The sequence below is a fragment of the Podarcis melisellensis genome (genome assembly GCF_964234715.1).
Source record: "Podarcis melisellensis genome assembly, chromosome: 11".
NCBI lineage: Eukaryota > Metazoa > Chordata > Lepidosauria > Squamata > Lacertidae > Podarcis > Podarcis melisellensis.
Window position 1 is genome coordinate 4,509,010 of NC_138543.1, and position 25,156 is coordinate 4,534,165.

Genomic DNA, 25,156 nt, shown 5'->3' on the forward strand with positions numbered 1-25,156 from the left:
GATGCATAGTGTGAAAGCACAGCAGTTTCCATGTGAAGACATGGGATTGAACTAGATAATTCTTAGGGAAATTTCAGTTGTGTTGCACTATGTTTATGTGACTGTTTTTTAAAAAACAGTGGTTTTATTCTTGTGCATGAATGACATGGGATAAGAAAGGTTGTGCCCAGATTCAGGACACAGACTTCAAATCATGCAATGCACTAAAAACCCAGATGTGCAGTTAAGTGCTTTAGTAAGGTTGGATTCCTGCAAAAGCCTCAGAGAATCTTATTAAGGTGCACACAATGGTGTCTCACATATTTCTGCTAAAAGCAGATCTTTGCAGTCTGTCAGAAGCTACTTTAAAAGCTCCCTTGAGTTTAGGATTTGTTAGACAGTCTGTGATGGCACACCCTGCTTTTGGAAGGAGGGAATAACGAAGACCACAGAATGCATGGAGCTTGCCCACTGATTGCAGTCTAAGAACTGATTCACACCTTCATTAAACCAACAGATTTAGGGTGCAGTCTTAAACACATTAACTAAAGAATAAGCTCCATTGAATATAATGGGATTTGCTCCCGAATAATCATACATTAGAAGTGAACTGCTAGGAGCACTGCAAATTGTTTCAATGGATGTAAAAATAATTGGGTATCTTCATGTTGTCTCTGTATAGAGGGTTTTAGAGGATAGGACATAGAGGATCCAAGAGGAAGAGGAACGGCCCTGTGTCATTTGAGGTTTGCAAGTGTGATGCGGCAGTTTGGAGCTTGGGGAAGCTCTCTGTCCCCCCAGAAATCTGCATCAAAAATTACTGATGGCAACATCAGGTGATGCTGGTTACAGAAAATGCCAGAAGTCATATCATCCACATTATTCCATTAGGTAAAGGTAAAGGACCCCTGGACGGTTGAGTCCAGTCAAAGGTGACTATGGGGTGCGCTGCGCATCTCGCTTCAGGCCAAGGGAGCTGGTGTTTGTCCAAAGAAAGCTTTCCAGGTCATGTGGCCAGCATGACTAAACTGCTACTGGTGCAATGGGACACCGTGACGAGTGCCAGAGCACACACAAATGCCATTTACCATCCCACCACAGTGATACCTATTTATCTACTTGTACTGGTATGCTTAGTGCTAGGTTGGCAGCCCAAGATGATCAGGGGTCTGGAAACCAAGCCTTACAAGGAACACTTGAAGGAGCTGGTATGTTTAGCCTTGAAAAGAGGAGATTAAGAGGAGATATGATAGCCTCCTTCAAATATCTTAAGGGCTGTCACATGGAAGAAGGAACAAGCATGTTTTCTCCTGCTTTGGAGGGTAGGACTCAATTCAATGGCTTCCAGCTCCAAGAAAGGAGATGCTGACAAAACATCAGAAAGAACTTTCTGACAGTAAGAGCTGTTTGACAGTGGAACAGACTCCCACAAGAGATGGTGGACTCTCCTTCTTTGGAGGTTGTTAAGCAGAGGTTAACAAGGTGGGTGGCGCTGTGGGTTAAACCACAGAGCCTAGGGCTTGCCGATCGGAAGGTCGTGGTTCGAATCCCCGTGACGGGGTGAGCTCCCGTTGCTCGGTCCCTGCTCCCGCCAACCTAGCAGTTTGAAAGCACGTCAAAGTGCTAGTAGATAAATAGGTACCGCTCCAGCGGGAAGGTAAACGGCATTTCCGTGTACTGCTCTGGTTCGCCAGAAGCGGCTTAGACATGCTGGCCACATGACTCGGAAGCTGTATGCCGGCTCCCTTGACCAATAAAGTGAGATGAGCCCCGCAACCCCAGAATCGGTCACGACTGGACCTAATGGTCAGGGGTCCCTTTACCTTTAAGGAGAGGTTGGGTGGCCATCTGTCATGGATGCTTTAGCTGAGATTCCTGCATTGCAGAGGGTTGTTCTAGTTGACCCTTGGAATCCCTTCAGACTCTAAGATGCTATTATTCTATTAACTGATTTTCAAACTTCAATTTATTTTAGTGGGACTAAGCATTACTGGATGTGGAAGTGTGCTCAAGATCTTTCAAAGCCTATTCTTGAGACAACACATAGGAGTCGTTATTTATTTATTTTAAATTGACACGGGATGATGAAATGCAGCTTTCTTCTGAGTATATCTCAATGGGCTTAGTGACCAGAGATCAGAAGCTGAACTTGATGATACTGGATGAGAACTGTCTTTCTAAAGCCAGCAGAATAGAACAAGCTGAAAAGCTTTGCCCTTCCCATGTAATTGGAACTGTCATGATAATGATTGTTTTAGTCACCACTTGACATGGAATGTAGCTGATGTTGACTGAAGAACAAATTCTACTGCCTCTGTTCTTTAAATTAATTCTATTCTCATGTTCAGTAATTTTAATTGGTTAATTACAAAAATATGGACTCCCCTCCGCCTTCTCCTGGTTCCTAAAAGAGTTTAGAGCTTCACTGTATGGATACACTTCCATATATATATATAGTTTGTGCATGCAGATATGTATACATACAGATGTATGTGTTTGTGTAAAAGTGTTTAAATAGTAAGATTGCAAGAAAATGTTCTGTAAATGGACTCGTGCTTATCTTGAAACTTTCCCAATGGAAAACATGTTGGGATTATTCATTTCACCTTTCAGATCAGCTAGATTTGAAAGTCTTCTTGTTTTGTCAGACTGATGCCCTGCAAAAATGAGCTTATCGGGCTTGGCAGATCTGTGTAACAGAAACTCTCTTATCCCTAAACATCAGTTATCGTACCTGCAGCACTTGCTTTCAAACAGTAGTCTGAGCAGGGATGTCACTAGGTATTTAAAAGATTCAGGGCACAAACGCATGGCTGTGACACAAATTTGTATAACATTGGCACATGTTAATTTCTATGTATAGATGCTTCGGGGAAATTAAGGTGGTGGGTGGCTGGACTGTCACCAGCACTGTGCTTTGCAACATTCACAACGCCCTATAAGCCACACGTGGAGGACCTTCAGTCTGTGAGCCAATCTTGGCCCACCAGGTGGTTGAGGTTGGCCCAAGAGTCCATTTCCCCCAAAACATGCCCATCCACCCATCAGCTGGTGTCACTTGTGAGGTCCTCTGATAGGTGCAAGAGTGAGGTTAAATCCTGCATTGGCTTTGTGTGCCTGTTTCCATTGGGAAACAGAGGCATGCTGCCAAACTGAGCATACAAACCCCCTCCTAAACCAAGAAGGAGTTTGGATAATGAACCTCTGCTGAAATTGAGGCTTTCCTCATTTAGCAGAGGTTTCCATGCAAACCTGCACGGGATCCCTTGCTAAAGCAATAGGAGAAAACCCTCCCATTTAGCAAGCTCTCTGAATCAGGAAAGGGTGTGCACCAGAATTTCCTGCGGAAATGAAAGGTTGTTCATCATCATTTTGGCAGAGAATCCATGGAAATCCCTTGCTAAAATGAGGGCAGAACCCTCACTTTTTGCAAAGTGGCAAAATTGATGTACATTAACCTATACTGCAGCCACAGTAAAGTCAGAGGTTTCTAGACACACACACACACACACACACCTCATCCCAGGCAAGGAAGAGACTTGCTTTAGTTCCCATTTGCAGAGTATCCAGAAGAGAGCCCCGGGGGGGGGGGGTTGACCCTTTAGTTCTCTTTTCCCTCCTATAAAAACTATGCAGATTATATATATATATTATAAAAACAGTTGCAGATTTTATATATACAGTAGTACCTCAGGTTACATACGCTTGAGGTTACAGATTCTGCTAACCCAGAAATAGTGCTTCAGGTTAAGAACTTTGCTTCAGGATGAGAACAGAAATCGTGCTCCAGCGGTGCGGCAGCAGCAGCAGGCCCCATTAGCTAAAGTGGTGCTTCAGGTTAAGAACAACCTGCTGCTGCTGCTTGCGTGAGTGTTGGGAGGACCGCTCCCTCTCCTGCCAACTCCATCCGGCCTAGGGGGCGGGGCCTGCACTACCACTACAGTTTAGAGGCCTGAGCAGCTACCGGCAGCAATGGACAAAATGGTTTTAAATGTTTTAATTGCTTTAATTTGCAGCACTTTAAATGGTGGTGGTTGTTTTTTATAATATTATATTATTTCATTATTTTATTTTTGCTTGGGGTGGGATAAGCTTTTAGTCAGCGTTATTGTTTCTTGCTTTGTTTTGTTCTGTTCTGTTCTGTTCTGTTTTATTATTATTATTACAGTGGTGCCTCGCAAGACGAAATTAATTCGTTCCGCAAGTCTCTTCGTCTTGTGAGTTTTTCGTCTTGCGATGCACGGTTTTCCATAGGAATGCATTGAAAATCAATTAATGCGTTCCTATGGAAACCGCCTTCCCCCGACCTCTTCTGGCAGGCGGCATTTTAAAATCGCCCGGGACAGCGGAGGACTTCTCCGCTGTCCGGGGCGATTTAAAAGCCCCTGGAAAGGCAGGCAGGGGGGACAAAGACTTTTGCCCCCCGCCTGCCTTCAGAAGAGGTCCAGGACAGGCTTCGCGGACCTCTCCGCAAGCAGCGGGAGCGCTCCTTGCGGAGAGTTGCCAGCGCGCCCAGGCTTCGCAGCCCCGCGGGGGGAGGCTTTCCCGCCCCGCCGCCGGGCTTCGGGACATCGTTCTGAAGCCGGGCGGTGGGGGGAGGCTTTCCCGCCCCGCCGCCGGGCTTCGGGACATCGTTCCGATGCCGGGCGGCGGGGGGAGGCTTTCTCGCCCCGCCACCCGGCATCGGGACAATGCCCCGAAGCCGGGCGGCGGGGGGAGGCATTCCTGCCCCGCCGCCCGGCATCGGGACGATGCCCCGAAGCCGGGCGGCGGGGGGAGGCTTTCCCGCCCCGCCGCCCTGCATTGGGACGATGCCCCGAAGCCGGGCGGCGGAGGGAGGCGTTCCTGCCCCGCCGCCCGGCATCGGGACGATGCCCCGAAGACGGACGGCGGGGGGAGGCGTTCCTGCCCCGCCGCCCGGCATCGGGACGATGCCCCGAAGCCGGGCGGCGGGGGAAGGCTTTCCCGCCCCGCCGCCCGGCTTCGGGACATCGTTCCGATGCCGGGCGGCGGGGGGAGGCTTTCCCGCCCCGCCGCCCGGCATCGGGACGATGCCCCGAAGCCGGGCGGTGGGGGGAGGCGTTCCCGCCCCGCCGCCCGGCATCGGGACGATGCCCCGAAGCCGGGCGGCGGGGGAAGGCTTTCCCGCCCCGCCGCCCAGCTTCGGGACATCGTTCCGATGCCGGGCGGCGGGGGGAGGCTTTCCCGCCCCGCCGCCCGGCATCGGGACGATGCCCCGAAGCCGGGCGGCGGGGGGAGGCGTTCCTGCCCCGCCGCCCGGCATCGGGACGATGCCCCGAAGCCGGGCGGCGGGGGGAGGCGTTCCTGCCCCGCCGCCCGGCATCGGGACGATGCCCCGAAGCCGGGCGGCGGGGGAAGGCTTTCCCGCCCCACCGCCCAGCTTCGGGACATCATTCCGATGCCGGGCGGCGGGGGGAGGCTTCAAAAGCCGTCCGGGGGCTTTTAAATCGCCCCGGACAGTCCCGGGGCGATTTAAAAGCCCCCGGTTAGGCAGGCAGGGGGGGCAAAGACTTTTGCCCCCCGCCCGCCTTGGGAAGAGGTCCTGGACCTCTTCCCAAGGCGGGCGGGGGGCAAAAGTCTTTGCCCCCCCCTGCCTGCCTTCAAAAGCCGTCCGGGATAGCGGGAAGCGCTTCCCTGCTATCCCGGACCGCTTTTAAAATGCTGGCGGTGGGGAGCAAAGCCTTTCGCCCCCGCCGGCCTTCCTGGACCTCTTCTGAAGTCCGGAGGGGGGAAAAAGGCTTTGCTCCCCACCGCCAGCATTTAAAAAAAGGTCCCCGAGATTTCCCTATGGGCTTTCGTCTTGCGATGCAAGCCCATAGGGAAAATCGTCTAGCGAAGCGTCGCAAAAACCGAAAAACCCTTTCGTCTTGCGGGTTTTTCGTCTTGCGAGGCATTCGTCTTGCGGGGCACCACTGTATTCTGTTAAATTATTATATAGTTTGTACTTTGCCTTTTAAGGGGAAGGGTCATGGCTGCCTGGGAGTGGGCCTCAGCCAACAGATTGGGTGGGGCAGGTTCCACAGGGGGGGATGTATTGGGACACCCGATCTCAGTGAACACGGGCAGGAGGAGGAGTTATGCTAAGACCAGACCATGTCATTACCGAGGAGGCAGGTTTAGTCGTTGTTTGAGGACTATCCCGGCCTCCAGGTCGGGTCCTGACCGGAAGGATACAGTAATCAGCAAGGGAAACCCACATGACCTGAAAGTGTTGCTGTGCAATGCCAGGTCAATGATGAATAAAACCACTGCCATCCACGACCTGATTGTGGATGGAGGATTTGACCTGGCATGTGTGACAGAGACCTGGTTGGATGAAGCAGATGGGCCTGTCCTTGCCGCTGCTTGCCCACCAGGTTTCTCTTACGCACAGCAAACCAGGTCATGTGGGCGGGGAGGGGGGGTTGCAGTGATTTTTAGGAAGTCATTAGTCTGCACCAGGCGTCCTATTGGGAAGACCCAGTTTTCTGAGTGCATGTTCTGGAAGTTGGGCAATAGGGGCAGTACAGGATTCCTACTGGTGTACCGACCTCCCCGCTGCACCAAGGATTCCCTGCCCGAGCTGCTTCAGGTCGTGGCGGATATGCTCCTGGAGACACCTAGCTTGGTTGTCCTGGGGGATTTTAACATCCATGCCGACACGACCTTACAAGGGGCCGCTCGGGACTTCGTGGAAAGCATGGCCTCCATGGGGCTGTCCCTGAATAAGTCTGGCCCAACTCATAGCCACGGACATGCCTTAGACTTGGTGTTTACCTCTACGGATGTTGGTGATCTGACATTAACTAAAAGCGAAACAAAAGAAGTGCCATGGTCAGATCACTTCCTGGTGCAACTGGACTTCTCCGCAACCCTTCCCCTCCGCAGGGAGGTGGGACCGATTCGGATGCTCCGCCCCCGCCACTTAATGGATCCAATTGGCTTCCAGAGAGTGGTAGGGGATGTTTTATCCCAAGTTGATGGCCTTTCAGCTGATTCCCTGGTGGCACGCTGGAATGCGGAGTTAACCAGGGCTATTGACTGTCTGGCTCCGAAGCGCCCTCTCTGATTGCATGGAGCCCGGACAGCCCTGTGGTTTTCCCCGGAGCTGAGGGTGATTAAACAATTGTTGAGACGGCTAGAGCACCGGTGGCGGAAAACTCATTCTGAATCAGACCGGACACGGGTTAGAGCTTAACGTCGAGCCTACCAAGTGGCAATGGCGACGGCGAAGAGGGCCTTCTTCGCCGCCTCCATTGCATCTGCAGAAAACAGCAGCAGGAGACTTTTTCAGGTGGTTCGCAATCTATCGGAACCACCTGTTCCACCGGGGCCTGGTAGGGACCCCAAGATCTCTTGCAATGCTTTTGCAAAGTTTTTTGCAAATAAAATCGCTCAGATTCAGAAGGAGGTAGACTCCACCGTGGGAGCAGGGCCAGGGCGGGAGAGTGCTAGAGTTCTGTCTGGTCCTGTTACATGGGATCAATTCCAATCTGTTACCTCCGAGGATGTGGACAGGCTGCTTGGACGAGTGAAACCGACCACCTGTCTCCTTGATCCTTGCCCATCCTGGCTGATAAAAGCGAGCCGGGAAGGGCTGGGCGATGGGCTCTGCGGGGTGGTGAATGCTTCCCTCTGTGAGGGAGCCTTCCCAGACCCGCTGAAAGAGGCGGTCATTAAACCGCTTCTTAAAAAAACATCTTTAGACCCAGCCAATTTGGCCAACTATCGCCCAGTCTCAAATCTGCCATTCTTGGGCAAGGTGATTGAGCGGGTGGTTGCTGAACAACTCCAAGCACGCCTGGAGGAAACGGACCATTTGGATCCCTTCCAATCGGGATTCAGGCTTCACCATGGGACTGAAACTGCCTTGGTCGCGCTGGTTGATGATCTCCGGCGGGCAAGGGACGAAGGTGAGAGCTGTTTCCTAGTTCTGCTGGATCTCTCAGCGGCCTTTGACACCATTGACCATAACATCCTTCTGGACCGTCTAGAGGGGCTGGGAGCTGGGGGCACTGTCATACAGTGGTTCCGCTCCTTCCTCCTGGGCAGTGTCCAGAAAGTGGTGGGGGGGTGAGTGTTCAGACCCCTGGACTCTCACTTGTGGAGTGCCTCAGGGTTCTGTCCTCTCCCCCATGCTTTTTAATATCTATATGAAGCCGCTGGGAGAGATCATCAGGGGGTTTGGACTGGGTGTTCATCAGTATGCAGATGACACCCAGCTCTACCTCTCCTGTAAATCAGAACCAGTGAAGGCAGTGAAGGTCCTGTGTGAGTGCCTGGAGGCGGTTGGAGGTTGGATGGCAGCTAACAGATTGAGGTTGAATCCTGACAAGACAGAAGTACTGTTTTTGGGGGACAGGAGGCGGGCTGGTGTGGAGGATTCCCTGGTCCTGAATGGGGTAACTGTGCCCCTGAAGGACCAAGTGCGCAGCCTGGGAGTCATTTTGGACTCACAGCTGTCTATGGAGGCGCAGGTTAACTCTGTGTCCAGGGCAGCTGTCTACCAGCTCCACCTGGTACGCAGGCTAAGACCCTACCTCCCCGTGGACTGTCTCGCCAGAGTGGTGCATGCTCTAGTTATCTCATGCTTGGACTACTGCAACGCGCTCTACGTGGGGCTACCTTTGAAGGTGACCCGGAAACTGCAATTAATCCAGAATGCGGCAGCTAGACTGGTGACTGGGAGTGGCCGCCGGGACCACATAACACCGGTTCTGAGAGATCTGCATTGGCTCCCAGTACGTTTCCGAGCACGATTCAAAGTGTTGGTGCTGACCTTTAAAGCCCTAAACGGCCTCGGTCCTGTATACCTGAAGGAGCGTCTCCACCCCCATCGTTCAGCCCGGACACTGAGATCCAGCGCCGAGGGCCTTCTGGCGGTTCCCTCATTGCGAGAAGTGAGGCTACAGGGAACCAGACAGAGGGCCTTCTCGGTAGTGGCGCCCGCCCTGTGGAACGCCCTCCCATCAGATGTCAAAGAGATAAAGAATTACCTGACATTCAGAAGACATCTTAAGGCAGCCCTGTTCAGGGAAGTTTTTAATATGTAATGCTGTACTGTTTTTAACACTGATTGGGAGCCGCCCAGAGTGGCTGGGGAAACTCAGCCAGATGGGTGGGGTATAAATAATAAATTACTATTATTATTTTTATTATTATAACAATTTCAGGTTAAGTACGGACCTCCAGAACAAATTAAGTACTTAACCCGAGGTACCACTGTACAATGAAGGGAATGTTTCCTTTAGTTGCTAAAATATCTTACATAGATTTTAATTAGGTTGGCTCTGTTGTTTTAAATTATAATTTGTATTAAGAAGTTAGCATACAATAATGAAAATCAGATAAATGTACAGTGTAAAATATTGTCTAAACAGATAAGATAAAATAAATATTGGAGAAATGATTAATTTCAGCACATATAACAATTCATAAGCAAATGGGACAATTAAGGATATAAAAGCTTAGACACATTTTATAAGCTTTTATAGTCTTAATTGTCTTAGTCTGAGAAAACTAATATTTTCACCTTTCTCTTCCAGGAAGGATAAACAAAAGAAATTATGATTGGGATAATACCATGACAGAGAAGGTGCAAAACTTTTTTTAAAAATGAAGAAAAATATATGTACGTGTGTGTGTGTGTGTGTGTGTGTGTGTAGTGGGGCTTTGTTTTTAATAATTGGAGCCATATCCAAATACTTCCTTCAAATGAGACCCATTAAAATCAATAGATTTACTAAGTCCTTTGATTCAGTAGGTCTACTCTGAATACAACTCATGTTGGATCTAACCCTTGGGTTTTGTTATGGGGTGGAGAACCTCTAGTCCACAAATCAAGAGCAGACCACCGGATTCTGCTTTAGGTTATTCCCCTCACCAGCTGCACCCCTTTATTTCCTTGTACTTTTATTATATTTCTTATTTAGTGAATTGAAAGATGGGCAGGGGGACTATAGAAGCCTCTCAATTTGCATAGCTGGAATGGAGCCTACACTACCAAGGTAGAGTCACCTGGCTGCTCAACTCCCACCTGCCTCTGACCCCCACCAGTCACTGGCATGCAGCCCCAGAGAGCGGGGAGGTTCCCTACATGGAAATGTGCCCCTTGTGCTGAAAAAGGTCCCCAGCAACAGTTTTATAATATGCCCCTCCCTAATATCAGTATAAGGGACGCAGGTGGCGCTGTGGGTTAAACCACAGAGCCTAGGACTTGCCGATTAGAAGGTTGGCAGTTCAAATCCCCACAATGGGGTGAGCTCCTGTTGCCCAGTCCCTGCACCTGCCCACCTAGCAGTTCGAAAGCACGTCAAAGTGCAAGTAGATAAATAGGTACTGCTCCGGTGGGAAGGTAAATGGTGTTTCCGTGCGCTGCTCTGGTTCGCCAGAAGTGGCTTAGTCATGCTGGCCACATGACCCGGAAGCTGTACGCCGGCTCCCTCGGCCAATAAAGCAAGATGAGCGCCGCAACCCCAGAGTTGGCCACGACTGGACCTAATGGTCAGGGGTCCCTTTACCTTTAATATCAGTACAGATGAAGGTTGGTCTCCAAATATATTTAACAATAAACAAGCACACAAGTAAGTCACTGCTGAGGTGTACCCACAGTTGTGAGGCCTGGGGAAATGAGGATGATAATGATGCATCTCCAGCTGTTGCCATTGGCTACAGACTACCTGTGACGTCACAAAAGTACATGGCAGCTGAGTGGATATAAAGGTGGGCCTTTTCCTCTTCCCCAACAGAACACAGCAAGCAACAGCTGTGATGTTCAGTCTTCTTCCACCTGGAGGAGGTGAACAGGCAGGTGGACGGAGATGATCATCTGGCTGTAGGATGTTATGGAGCAATAATAAGGCAAGTTCACTTGCAGTGTGGAATTGTGACTTGAAGGCAGCTGATATCCATGGTCCAAGCTAGTGGTGAATGTCCAGTGGTGGACCTAGCAGAAGCTGGCAGATGTTGGTGGGTGGAAGCCAATACAGTTCCCATTTGGATGTTGTGAGGCTGGAACAGGGCAATGATGTTTGTTGATGTGAACTGGTTGAAATTTACCTTCAGAAGCTGATCGACAGAAGCCTGCGGATATTTGTGGGCCGAAGCCAGGGCACTTCCATGAATGAACAAAGAGCAAAAGGTGAGTGAATGTGTCTTCTTTGTTAATATTGGCTGGCGTATGCTTGTGTCTGTGGATAGGTTTTGAAAGTGGGCAAGGTGAAGGGTGGAAGTTGGGAGGCTGAAGTAGATTAAGCTGTTACAGACTAACATTTACGGACTAACTGATACTCTGACTCTGAGGCAGACAGCAGCACAACAGAACATACCTGCTGCTGTTAAGACTCACAAGACTGTTAATAACTGAACCAACTGAAATAACTTCCACAGAGTGTATGACATCACAGGTTTCTACAGCCCTTTCAAACATTAACCCTTTACATATGCATTTTGGATGCTAACATCCCACATGATTGTAGTTGAAGGAAACATTTCAGGCAGGCAAAAGTATTCAAGGAGGGCATAGAGCAAGGCTGACGAGGGATTTGATCTGAGGAGAGGCCTAAGGACTACATTTGGCTTCCAGGCCGGAAGTCCCCCAACCTCATGTGTTTTTAAATCAATCAATCAATCCAAGTGGATTAACTGTGTCCTCACTTTAACTTCAGTGACTTCTGAAGAAAGTTCACTAAGATTTGCCTTTAATCGGTCCATGGTGTTGAATTAGCCAGAGCAAAAGTGGCCTCACCAATGCTTATTATTAGAGACTGATGGAACTTGGCCCATTATTATTATTATTTATTTTAAAAGCTGAACAATCATGAAAGGCAAACAGTAGGATGTTATGAATGTGAAGCACTAACACATTTCAGTAAGTTCACGTTCAGGATAGACCATGGTTTGGAAATAATGAGGCATATAATATTTAATACCTTGATTCTTTAATTGACAAGTATCAGTATGTTTGCCAAACCTGCATAAAGCTGAAAACTGGTAAGTGAGATTTGCAATTACAATGATGTATGTTTTAGTTAAGTATTTTTATTGTTTTACTTGATCTTAGGGGGCAGCTGCCTCCCCTGTCCCCTCTTGGCTATGCCCAGGAGTTGCACTAGAAAGATGACGCTTGGGGTCACTTCCGGTTCTGTGGTTCTATGATTGAAGCTGAATCCTGAAAACACAGAAGTATTATTTTTGGGGGACAGGGGGTGGGAAGGTGTGGGGTCCTGAATGAGGTAACTGCCCCCGAAGGACCAGGTGTGCAGCCTGGGAGTCATGGGTTAATTCTGTGTCCAGGGCAGCTGCTTATCAGCTCCATCTGGTACACAGGCTGAGACCCTACCTGCCCATAGACTGTCTCGCCAGAGTGGTACATGCTCTGATTATCTCCCGCTTAGACTACTGCAATGCGTTCCATGTGGGGCTGCCTTTGAAGGTAACTCAGAAACTACAACTAATCCAGAATACGGCAGCTAGACTGGCGACTGGGAGTAGCCACCGAAACTACATAACACTGGTCCTGAAATACCTACATTGGCTCCCAGTACATTTCCAAGCACAAATCAAAGTGTTGCTGCTGACCTTTAAAGGCCAAAACAGCCTTGGTCCTGTATACCTAAAGGAGCATCTGCATCCCCATCGGCCAATATAAAGACTGGGAGCCCAGACACTGAGATCTAGCTCCGGGGGCCTTCTAGTGGTTCCCACACTGTGAGAAGTGAAGCTAGAGGGAACCAGGCAGAGGGCCTTCTTGGTAGTGGCACCCACCCTGTGGAATGCCCTCCCATCAGATGTCAAGACGATGAGTAATTATATAACATTTAGGAAACATCTGAAGGCAGTCCTGTATAGGGAAGCGTTTTAAGGTTTTTCTATGTTTTTATATATGCTGGAAGCCACCCAGAGTGGCTGGGGCAACTTGAGTCACATGGGGGGTGGTGGTTACAGATTAATAATTATAATATTAATAATAAGAATAATTTTCTGCTTCAACAATGTTTCATTATGTTCCCATCATCTTATTTAATGGTAATTTGTATAAATCATAAAAATTATAAATAAAACATGTTCTATTTACAAACAAAACATTTAAGTAGCTCCCTTTCTACTGGTAGGATGGGGGTGGTGCTGTGTGCACAGGAAGGAAACAAGGTTGGAAAACACTGGTTTAGACTAGAGCACCACCCGCTCCCGTCTAACTGGCTGTGTGTGCTTTGTAGTATGTCTTGAGAGCCTGGTTTTCAGTGTGGAAGTGGCAGCCAGGGATGCTGGCAACAGTCAGGCTGCATCAGGAGCTGAATTCAATATAGTTGCATCCCATCAGGCAATATAAAGACTGGGAGCCAGGCAGCCATGTGCCATCTGAAGCCTGTGCAGGGTTCTTTTATCTCCTAGTTTATCTCATTTTGCATTTCTATGTTGTGAACTGCCCCGTGATCTTCAGATGAAGGGTGGTATACACATTAATAATAATAATAATAATAATAATAATAATAATAATAATAATAATAATAATAATAATACAGCAACAAACAGAGTTGATGTAGCAGCTTGTTCATTTCCTCTGCCTCTCCCTGCCCCAAACCAGAAAACAGTTATCAATAGTTCAGCACTGACGTAACAATATGGCACCATCTGCTGGTGGAGGTGCTGCTTTTCAGCCCAGTATTTTTCTATTTTGCTGTTTCCTCAGATAAACAGTGGCATCCTGTCTGTTTTACCCAGTGGTCTTCTGAAAAGACATTTAGGGAAACAGATGATGAAATGACAGAAGACACACATCTTTAAAATGTGCATTGCTGCAGTTAGATAATTTTAGATTTAATTTAACAGGTGAAATCCAACACTAGATACCCTCAGGGTAGACTACTTTGAGTAGGACTAACATTTCATGCCACCTAATGGTTCTGTGGTGAGCGCTCTCCCTATATGGTGATGTGTGTTACTTCAAATAAAGATGCAATTATATATATAGCTTTTATTAAATTGTTTAATAATAACTACCATTTTAAATCATATCTGTACATATTAAGATACTGTAAATTGTATTATAAAGACTCATATTGAAAAATAGTATCTAAATATGTAAATAAATACCATATATTATTAAAAATGTGGAATCACTGCAGGCTTGAGTCCTGACAAGAGATTAATTACTCCCAGAGCAGGCAAGGGGCCAATAAAAATATTCTATCCTTATGGTAATAATTATTTGCTTTTGTTTTTAAACCTGTCATGTTACATACAACTCTATTCCCTAGAAGTCATGTGGAACACATCTCATACAATTAACATGTGTTCATTAGAGAACCTGGAAGTCAAAAAGAAGAGAAACCGAACCCTTTACATTATGCTTAAAACAAATTTTATTTCACAAAATAGTCACCCTGGTGCATTTTGGCATCTTCTCTTCTTCAAAGGCATTAAGACATAAGACAAAAAACACTTTATGAAGCCTCCTTAGTATCAAAATATACATATTACACTAAACATATAAACAAATTGTATGGACCATCCATAACTGCTGAGGGGGATGCCAGGTTGCTACTGCAAATAGGCTTGCTTAGGACTTCATGGAGCTGTCCAAACACATTATAGGCCCAATACATCTAGCCAGAGATGCCTTTGATTTGGTTGTTTACTGGTTAGATTGACAACAGCAGATTCCACCTGCAGGGGTACAGGCCTGCCTAGGTCAGGATCGTCCACCCCCAGAGACTAATGGAATAGGAAGGATTCCTGCATGCTCGGGGGGGGGGGATGTTTGTCATAGTCAGTGCTTCTGCTGAGAACCTGATGTCACTATGGAACGCAGGTGCTAGGTTCCACCCAACTGTGGGGGAGCCCAGCGCACGTGTGACATCACGTATCAGGGGGAGGCTGGGAGGCCCACTGTGGGTAGGGCCTTTGGGCCCCATCTCAGCTGTGGGGACACCCAGGGAGGCCCACCACAGATTGTGGAATATTGAGGGGGTCCGGATCCCCTCCTTGAAAATTTTAGGGGACCATTGGCCCGCCTATATAGCGCCCCTGCTATGGAATCACCAATAAGGGACCTTCTCCAATGCTGAGCCCAACATGGCATGTTGAGTTCTCTGGAAGCTTCAGACTATGAAGCAGGTATGACGGTAACGGCAGCACAAATAGTGGAAATCTCGTAGTGAAGATGACCAAACATGGTTGCCAGCACTTACGGTAATCATGCCTATCTTGTAGCACTGACAGCAGCAAAGAAGGCTTCGTCACCTCTGCACCCTCTACTGAAGCTATTGATATTTGGCCAGAAGTGTCGGAACCCTCAGAATCTTGAGGACATAATCACTTGCCTTCATGCTGAACTGTGATTGCTTGGAGGTTATTGCCCAACCATATGCCCTCTGGATGACTGCCCATCAAGGCTGATAAAAACTTGCTGGAGGGGGTTGACTGGGTCAGTCCAGAGCATAGTTATTGCTTCTTTGCAGGGGGAGATGTTTGGAGTGTTTACCTTAGCATGTAGAACATATGGCCCTTCCACAATCTTTCATTTGAGTTGATCAGTGGGGAGGAGGGGGTGCTTCTATGTGTAGTCTTGAAAAAAACCACACCAAAATAATTAATTAAACTGTTGGAAACAATAATATAAAAACAATGCTTTTCTTTTGCTGTGAAATAATGCTTTCTCGTGGTGATTTTCCTGTGCCCTTACCCCTTCTCATTCAGTTGTGTATTTTTCTATTCACAATTGCTCAGCTCTTCAGTTTTCTCAAGTAAACAAGAGCCTACCGGGGTATATTCTCCTGCATGTATAACCGATTTGGGCCCATTTGCCAGAAAGCTTAAATTTTCTTATTTTTAATTTTCTTTTTATTACATGTGTAATATGTTCTAGAGCCTATTATGCAAGACTATGCAAGAATATGTAAATATACCAATCACAAGTGAAATAATTTACTACAGATACTACAGAGTCCTGAAATGTATAAATCTAATGGATGAATACAAGAAGTGAGTAGTTTGGCTAATAAATGGAAACATGTTTCTTGTTCCAAAAATGATTTTAAGAAAACTATTCTAAAACTCTAATCCTTTAACTATAGTAACCAACCCCTATCTTTAACAGAGTTTATTGTTGAACCTGGCTTTTAATACTATATTTAGTTTAAACCATGAACTACACAGGGAGCCCCTATCAAACAGAAATATTATATATAAATTTCAAAAATAAAAAATGAATATATCCAGGTGCTGAAAAATACTAAATGTATCTCCATATTAATTAAATACCCATCTGTTAAATACCTACCTGTTAATTTGCAAATAACAAGGCCTAGCTGGGTGAAAAGGTTGTTACATCATCCTTGTTTTCTTTACTGAAGCATTGTGAAACTTTTTGGCTAGCGCGTTTTAACTGAGAGAACAGTTACTTTTGCTACTTGCAGATCTGTATCTCGTTTTACGAGTTGTTTGCTTTAAAGTGTGTTTGAGAGAAAAGGAGGTGAGATTGAGAGTCCCTGTCTTTTCCTACTGGCCTATTTACTGAGATTAACTAGCAATGTAGTTAAAAAAAGGCAAACTATTTTGGGGTGTTGGGGTGATATCCAATGCTAGTCATACTCAGAGTAGACCTTTTGAAATCAGTGGACTAAAGTAATTTGTCCATTGATTTTAATGGGTCTACTCAGAACGTGACTTAGTTGGCTATCAGTCTTTGTTTTATAAAAGCAGCAGGACTGTAGTATCATAGGTGTTATCCTATGCCTTTTATGTACATCTCCTTGCCACATTCCAATTACGACACTATATAAGTGATAAAGAGTATAATACAACTATGTGGCCGGGCAATTGTAGGTTAAGCCAAATGCTACTGCTAATGGACTTAAATAATTGTTTGGGTAGGCGTTAAAAATAAAGATCTGCAGGCTTTGTGAGAATCTTTTTCATGAAGGACATGACCATCTAGCAACAGCCAACAGGCCTCCGGATAAAAAGCTATAAAGAACAGCTTCAGCAGCTCCCAGAACATTTCCAAATACTTTTGGAAGTTGTGCCTTTGTTCCTTTGCCATTTAGCATTCAGCGCCAGCTGGCTTTTGGAAGAACACTGGATGAAATAGCAAACAAATTTCTCTTTGAAAGCAGACTTAAAAAGGAAAGGTGCTGTGAAAGAGCCTAGAGGAAAACCAGACTATTGAGTTGCGCTTCTAGGCATAGCACAAAAGAAGGAGCTTTCTGGGGGACACCCCAAGGGCATCAGGCCCCGTGGCATTGGAAGAATTGTTACACCCACCAGCTGTTTTTGTAGGGTAGTGAATTCTTCCTCCCTTATAGGTCTTATTTCTACTAAACAGTCAGTTTGAAATCTGCCCCACATGGCTCATTAGGAGTGTTTCTGGACAGCAACAAAATACCGTATTTTTCCATGTATAAGACGCCCCCATATATAAGATTCCCCCCATTTTCGGGGACTCCAAATTAAGAAAACACCTCCTCAGCACTACCCGTGTATAAGACGAGCCCCAATTTTAAACCAATTTTTTGGGTTAAAAAACCTAGTCTTAAACATGGCAAGTGTTAACCCTTTTTTGGCAGAATGCCTTCTTTCCTCCAATACTTGCTTGTTAGCTAGACTGGCATCTTCTTGGCTCTGGTGGGACATCCCTTGATCTGAAGTATACAGTCTAGGCCCCTGCGTCAGAGGACTGTGTGCAAGAGCCCCAGAGACTCCCATCTTGGTGGCACATAGCTGTCAACAGTCCTGTAAGAGGTAAAGGACTGGAGCTCAGTAAAGCACATGCTTTGCATTCAGAATGTCTCATGTTCACTCCCTAGCATTGCCTGAAACATTAGAGGAGCATTACCAGCCTGTGTAGACAATACTGAGCTCAAAGAGCTAATGGTCTAACTCCAGAGAAACAATGTATTATGTGTCAGTAGCTCATTATCCTCGTCTGAAGGAAAGGCTACCACCAGAGTCCCGAAATAGATGCATTTCGTGGCACTTTGACACTGCAACACAATTGGGTTTGTTTTTTGCCCCTTCCTGTGTTTTTTTTAATTTTAAAAAATGATTTTGTTAATTTAGAATGGCTTACAAAATGCTGAATCAATGAACTCTCTAAGTGCCTACAAAAACCAATAAATAGAAAAACAAGGTAAAATCAGTATAAAGTTGTCAACCTTGTTTCCATGCCCCACTCTTGTTTTGTGACAGGCTAAATAGTTAAATACTGCATCATTATTGAAAATCCACTGCTTTGTGTTCTAAAAATGCAGCAGTTACCAGAGAAGTAAACAGCTAGCGTTGGAAAAACTCATTACGATGTGTGTATAATTAGAGTTGTTCATTTGTGAATAATTTGGGAAAAGCTATTGCTGTCCATTTGATTCAAAAAGCATGGTGCCTATTCGTGCTCTGTAGAAACTAATAGGAATAGTTAAGTAAAGTTGTTTTGATTGTCTGACACATTTTCATTCTGGCCATTCTTTGTTTTTCCATCAGAAGGTGTTCTCACTCTGACCCTTCAATCTGTCCCCTCCACAAACAATGACAAGTATAATATAAAAGCAGTTGATATAAAAAGCAAACAAAGAGCTTTTCTCATCATTTGCATGCCAACAGCAATGCTGCCGAGATTTATAATATATCTGAACAATTCCAGTTCACTTCAGTTGACAGGAAACTTGACAGCAAGATGCCTTCCTACCTGAAAACAACCAAGATCTAATGTTTGCAATTATCCAGAATCTGATCTTCTCCTACGCAAGATGAACTCTTATTTCTGAATTTTATTGAACAACAATATGGAAGAGGGAGTGCTTTTTTATCCATTGTTGATCCAAATCATCTTCACTGCTTAAATGGAAATGGAAAAAATAGCAAGTTTTTTACAAGTCTGTAGTAATCTCTCAAGAAAGAAAACAGGACAAATGGACTTGCTTCTTTTATTGACAAAGGTAAATAACGGGATAATTTTATACATACATTATTTCAATTTTTTATTCATTGCTGTTAAAGTTTACACGAACTGTTTACGATAATATTTCAGAATATTCCTCTACACAACTCTTTCTACTACATTATCAGCCCTACTTTATCAAGTTCTGTTCTCTTTTGCTCACTGTTTTCAAGCCATCTAACGTAATGAGCTTCAGCTTTTCCAAGGAATCAACCAGTGCGATTCTAGGCACATGTACCCTGCAAGCTAACCCCAAAATAGGGGGTTATGGGGCATGTATGGAGCAGAAGTCTTCCTCCAGCCAGACCACACCAGCTCTGCTGGCCTCCACAACATGACACTGGTGTCACTCTTCTGGTGTGGTCTTCATTCTACCTGAAGTGCAGGTATGCAAAAGATCCACCATTGGGATTCCTGGAAAAAAAAATCCAAAATGAGCCATTTTCGGGTCATAGAGGGACTGAATCAGTCTAGGATTGACTGGATCTTGGACTGGCCTCACTGGCATCAAATGATGGCGTTGGCTCTGATGTGGACCTGATTGCTACGCCAGCATCAGGTCTTTAGCTATCCCAGCCAGTGGGAGCAATGGGGCTGTGGATATGACTGTGGCTACACCACTGTGTTACAATCCGCTGTTGCCAAGCTGGGTTTGGGACTGCTACCCCCCCCCCTGGAGTAAGAGCCTTTAACACAGTGGGACATACTCCCAAGTAAAAGTGTAGTATTGCACTGTTATTGTGTTGGTCACTGGACTTTGTGGGAAACTATTTTACACATACTTTTAAACAACATAAAGGCTGTAAACAAAAGCAAAGCTGGATTGTTTTTTGTAACTGGCTTATGTAATTTTTTAACTGGCTTCTGACATCTCGTAGGAAACTACAAGGAGGAAGCAGCTGGAGGGAACAACTCGTGGTTTCAGTTTTCTCTACACAAATCCACACAGAATACGGGTAACAAGCAAGACGAATTGGAACTTTTAATTCAGAGTGGCAAATATGTCCTGGTAGGCATTACTGAAACCTGGTGAGATGAGACCCATGACTAGAATGCAGGAGTTGAGGGGTTTAACCTATTTAAAAGGAATAGACCAAACAGGAAGGGAGGAGTAGCAGCATTATACGTATAGGATGTGTAAATTTGTGAAGGAATCCATGACCTGGATCATGGAAAGCAGACTGAGAGTATATGGGTAAAATTGTAGAAGAAAGAAACAACAGTGACCTTACTGTGGGGTCTGCTATAGACCACCAAGCCAGGCAAAAGACTTGGATGATGCCTTCCTAGAGCGGATTACCAAACACAAAAAAGGGGAGCTATAGGAGACTTCAATTTCCCTGATATCTGCTGGAACTCAAACTCTGCCAAGAATGTAAGGTCTGACAAATTTCTTCACAGCCTTGCTGACAATTTCATATCCCAGAAGGTGGAAGAAACAAGGGGATCATCTATCCTAGACCTCGTCCTCGCTAACAGGGAGGAATTGATCAACAAAGTGGAAGTACTGGGAAACTTGGCAGGAAGTGACCAGTTCTTTCTGGGTTTCATGATACAGAGGAAAGGGAAAGCTGAGTGTAGTCAGACAGGCACTCTGGACTTTAAGAAGGCCACTTAAAAAAAACTGAAAAAGCTACTGGATGAGATCCCATGGTCAAAAATACAGAGAAGGGAGTCCAAGATGGATAAGTGTTTCTAAAAGGAGAAATATTGAAGCCCCAAACACAATTACAACAAGAAAGAAAAGTAGGAGGCATCTAAGGAAACTGGTGTGGCTGCATAAGATGAGAGTTAAGAAGGGCACGTATGATTCTCACTAAGCAAAGCTGGAATATTCCTCCAGATAGCATTCATTTTCCTTATCTGTCTTTATATCAATGCTACTGGTGTAACTACTGAAATGTTTCCACAACATTGCCTTCACATATTTCTTTTAGCCCGCCTAAGTACCCTTTTAATTATAGCTTAACAGTATTATAGCTTAACAGCAAAAATGTATAACTTGCTGTTGAAATGGAATACGCAAGAGGAAATGGTTAAATCAGCTATGATTAAGTGGGCGCAAGATATTGGTCATAACATTATGTTTGCGGACTGGGAAAGGTTGTGGACCACCGGTATGAAATTTACGGCATGTAATGCCTTGAGAGAGAATATTATGAAAATGATATATAGGTGGTACATGACCCCAGTCAAGCTTGCAAAAATTTACCACTTATCAGATAATACATGTTGGAAATGTAAAGAAAATGAAGGTACATTCTTTCACCTCTGGTGGACATGCCCAAGGATCAAGGCTTTCTAGGAAATGATATATAATGAAATGAAAAAGGTATTTAAATATACCTTCTTGAAGAAACCAGAGGCCTTTCTCCTGGGTATGGTTAGCCATGTGGTGTTAAAGAAGGATAGAATTTTGTTTTTGTATGCCACAACAGCAGCAAAGATCCTTATTGCAAAGTATTGGAAGACACCAGATCTACCCACTTTGGAAGAATGGCAGATGAAAATGACAGACTATATGGGACTGGCGGAGATGACGGGCAGAATCTGCGACCAGGAGAAGGAAACAGTGGAAGAAGATTGGAAGAAATTTAAAGACTATCTTAATAAATACTATAAGATTAATGAATGCTAGATAGACAGGGGTTTAAAAATAATGTGGTTTTCAGAGACCTTGATTAAGAAAAGGAATGGAATTAGCAAAAAACTCCTGGGAAATAAGGGAATGGATTTGCTGATTGGATAATGAAATTAGAATACAAAACGGGGAGGTATGAGGAAGTCGGGGAAAATAGGTTGAGAAAATAAGATTCGAAGTTATACCTGTTGTTTTGTTTTTGTTTGTTTTGTTTTTATTGTTGTTGTCTGTATTGGTATTTGTATGCTTCTATTGGAAATTTTAATAAATATCATTTTAAATTGAAAAGAAAAGTAGGAGGCATCTAAGGAAACTGGTGTGGCTGCATAAGTAGCTTACAAATGAGATGAGAGTTAAGAAGGGCACGTATGATTCTCAATAAGCAAAGCTGGAATATTCCTCCAGATAGCATTCATTTTCCTTATCTGTCTTTATATCAATGCTACTGGTGTAACTACTGAAATGTTTCCACAACATTGCCTTCACATATTTCTTTTAGCCCGCCTAAGTACCCTTTTAATTATAGCTTAACAGTATTTGTTCTCCAATAAATTTCCCCAACCAAGGTACATCTAACCTTCCCAGAAGTTGCATTACGCTCCCAAATGACCCTACTGCATTCATCTGTCCACCATGCCGTCATATTCCAGTTTCTTCCCACCTCCTTCCATCTAGAAATAGCATGAGCTGCTCCCAAAATACTTTGCTCCAGCTTTTTAGAAAAACTCTCAAAACCATTGAACTCACATGGCCTACCAATATCCAAACATTTAAGCCTGATATCTTCTCAAATTCCGTGTAGGGACCATATCCACACCACTAAATTCCCATCTCTATAAAATAGCCACTGGGAAGTAATAACTTCTTATGCAGGGTGAATCCGTTAAAAGAGACCCCGTGGATACAGAGTACACATGTTCCACTGGGGCCTCTTTAAGACTCACCCTGTATTATTGGAAAGCTTCCAGCCACTCCTAGAAATTTCCCCAGCCACACTGAGCTGCAAAAGGCTTAAATACTATCCGTGCCAAGCCAAGCAAAGGATCCTGCAAGAGTCATATTGAGCCAGGCACTCTTTCGTACCTTTAAAAGGAAAAGTATCACAAAACTGTCTGTAAAGCTCATCATGTCTATTATTCTTCTGACTATGGAGAGCCAGTGAGAGCTCCACAAGCCAAGTTTCTTCAACAGAACTCACATCAGGCACCATGGAGGTGCAGCACATTCTTCCTTAACCATGTCCACTCAACACAATAGGGTATTCTTATTGAATACAATGGCAGTCTACTCAGCAAATTCTTTAGCACTACCAGCATTCGAACTCAGCACTGCAAAGCCCAAGACGTTTGCTCCAAAAACGTCTTCTAAAACGTTTGCTTCTAAAAAAACACTCCTCTGCTGCTTTCCAAATTCACACCTTTTCTGATCTTTTACCTTTGAGATATAAACCACGAAAGCCGTTCTTCACGAACAGCAAACCCACATCACCTTTCTTCCCCTGCACCACCACCCGTTTGCAAGGCAGCTCCCAGTTACTAAAAGAGCCCGTCGTTTAAGATTGGGCCTCGGGCGGAGGGGTAGTTCAAGTGAGGCGTGAGGGCTGGTGCATTGTTCGTGAGAGACAGCTTGCTTGCACGCGCGATCAAGTCAGTGACTGTAAAGACCCCACCCCATTTTATGGTGACCGGTGGGATCCATAGCTGTCAACGTTTCCCCTTTTTAAAGGGAAATTCCCTTATTCCGAATAGGATTCCTCGAAAGAAAAGGGAAAAGTTGCCAGCTATGGTGGGATCTCGTTGTCCAGTTTATGCTGGTCTACGGCCGTAATAAAGAGTTGCTGTCGTCGGTGTCCAGTACTATGAGCAATGGTGACTCTACAGTACTGTATACTTGCAAAGTTGCTTGCAGAAGGGGCATGCCGTCAGCAGCAAGCCCAGCTGGAGGGGCAGCCAAGCTGCTTCCGTTCATGCGGCTTGCTGTGTCGGCGTGGGGGAAGCCAGGGAAGGGGCGAGGCTCCTGCAGGCGCTGGGAGGCAGGAAGGGGCGAAGCCTCCTCCTGGCTCTGCGCGGGTCTTGCGCTCTTCCTGCTCCTCCCAGATTCAGTCCAGGCAGTTCCTCCTTAGAGCGCGGCTGTCGTTTTCTTCTTCTAGGCGTTGGATAGGTAGGGATTTTGCAGGAGAAGCAGAGCAGTTGATTCTCTGGACTTTTATTAGCCCTCCTCTTCAGATATACACTCGAGGGAGGTGCGCATCCACGGCAGGGCGTGCCTGAGTGCGGAAACAGTATACTGTATTACAAAGAAGGTTGTGGGAGGAGCGCCCTGCATTCCCTGAAGCAGGCCTGGCCAAACTTGGTCCTCCAGCTGTTTTGGGACTACAACTCCCAGCATCCCTAGCTAACAGGGATGATGGGAATTGTAGTCCCAAAATAACTGACGGGCCAAAGGAGCTGCTGGGAAACCAGAAACATACTCTTCATTGCCAAGCTTTATTTATTTATAAACAAACAAACAAACAAACTAGTGAAAATCCTGTGTAAGCATACAATGGATGGGAAGTATTCACGTGTGCAGAGATGATCAAGATGATTTGCGTAAACGGTACCGAAAGAGGAGCAGAGAGAACAGAACTGGGGCGTTGCGGCTTCGCAAATGACGTGCATTTGCGTTTAGGGTTGAACTTGTTTACAACTGGTCAGAAATATCATTCACTATATTTCCATCCCGTCTTTCCTCTGAGCGCCTGGTGTTCGTGTACGTGCTTCTCTCACTCCTAGTGTTATACTCATGACAGCCCTGCAAGGTAGATTAGGCTACTTATAGGCGAGCGGTCCGAGGTCACCCGCCGCACATTCGGGGCTTTAGGTTTTGCAGGGAGCCTCCAAGGGTAAAGAAGGCTCCTTGCATTACAGAGCTTGGCCATCAAATTCGTGGCAGCAGGCGATACACGGAATAAAAAGGACAGGCCAGACGCTGGGGCTTTGCAGCGAGGCCCTTCCCCATTTCGCGATTGCTTGCAGGCGAATACAGTGAATAGGGCCCGAATAGGGTCAGAATATTTAAGGCATGAATATTACCTGCGGAATTGCCTTGATTCTGTCACTTGCTCCCATAATTCGCGTGCGAATCTCGGGTGTTATTGCTATACTCTCATTCTTTAAATCCAAATTCTCTGATGCCAGGTGCCCCCCAACCCCAATGAAAACATGATACATGATACAGTGGGGGTCATATCATATGGGCTAAGTTTACCTGTTTATTGTTGTTGTTTAGTCGAGTCCTACAAATCTTCAAATAAATACTGACTGTCCAGGTATGGTATTGAAATTAGTAGTCACCCCTCCCCCCAATACAGTGATACCTCGGGTTAAGTACTTAATTCGTCCCGGAGGTCCGTTCTTAACCTGAAACTGTTCTTAACCTGAAGCACCACTTTAGCTAATGGGACCTCCCACTGCTGCTGCGCCACCGGAGCACAATTTATGTTCTCATCCTGAAGCAAAGTTCTTAACCTGAAGCACTATTTCTGGGTTAGCGGAGTCTGTAACCTGAAGCGTCTGTAACCCGAGGTACCACTGTACATTTTCCTAGTGTTTTGCTGGGAA

At 45.7% G+C, this 25,156-nt stretch overlaps 2 long non-coding RNA genes across 4 annotated transcripts; both read right to left on the bottom strand.

The window, feature by feature from the left end:
- Positions 1-14,324: 14,324 nt before the first annotated feature.
- On the bottom strand, positions 14,325-24,984 carry LOC309380706. 2 transcript variants are annotated; one of them, XR_014173057.1, is made up of 2 exons: positions 24,629-24,984; positions 14,325-15,546 (listed from the first exon to the last, which is right to left on the bottom strand). It is a non-coding gene; the product is annotated as an uncharacterized lncRNA (long non-coding RNA). The 2 variants fall into 2 exon arrangements; XR_014173058.1 differs by lacking the exon at positions 24,629-24,984 and adding an exon at positions 18,662-18,805.
- LOC309380720 lies at positions 18,886-23,485 on the bottom strand. Of its 2 annotated transcripts, none has more exons than XR_014173071.1 (2): positions 22,989-23,485; positions 18,886-19,327 (listed from the first exon to the last, which is right to left on the bottom strand). It is a non-coding gene; the product is annotated as an uncharacterized lncRNA (long non-coding RNA). The 2 variants fall into 2 exon arrangements; XR_014173072.1 differs by having other exon boundaries at positions 22,638-23,485.
- Positions 24,985-25,156: the final 172 nt, after the last annotated feature.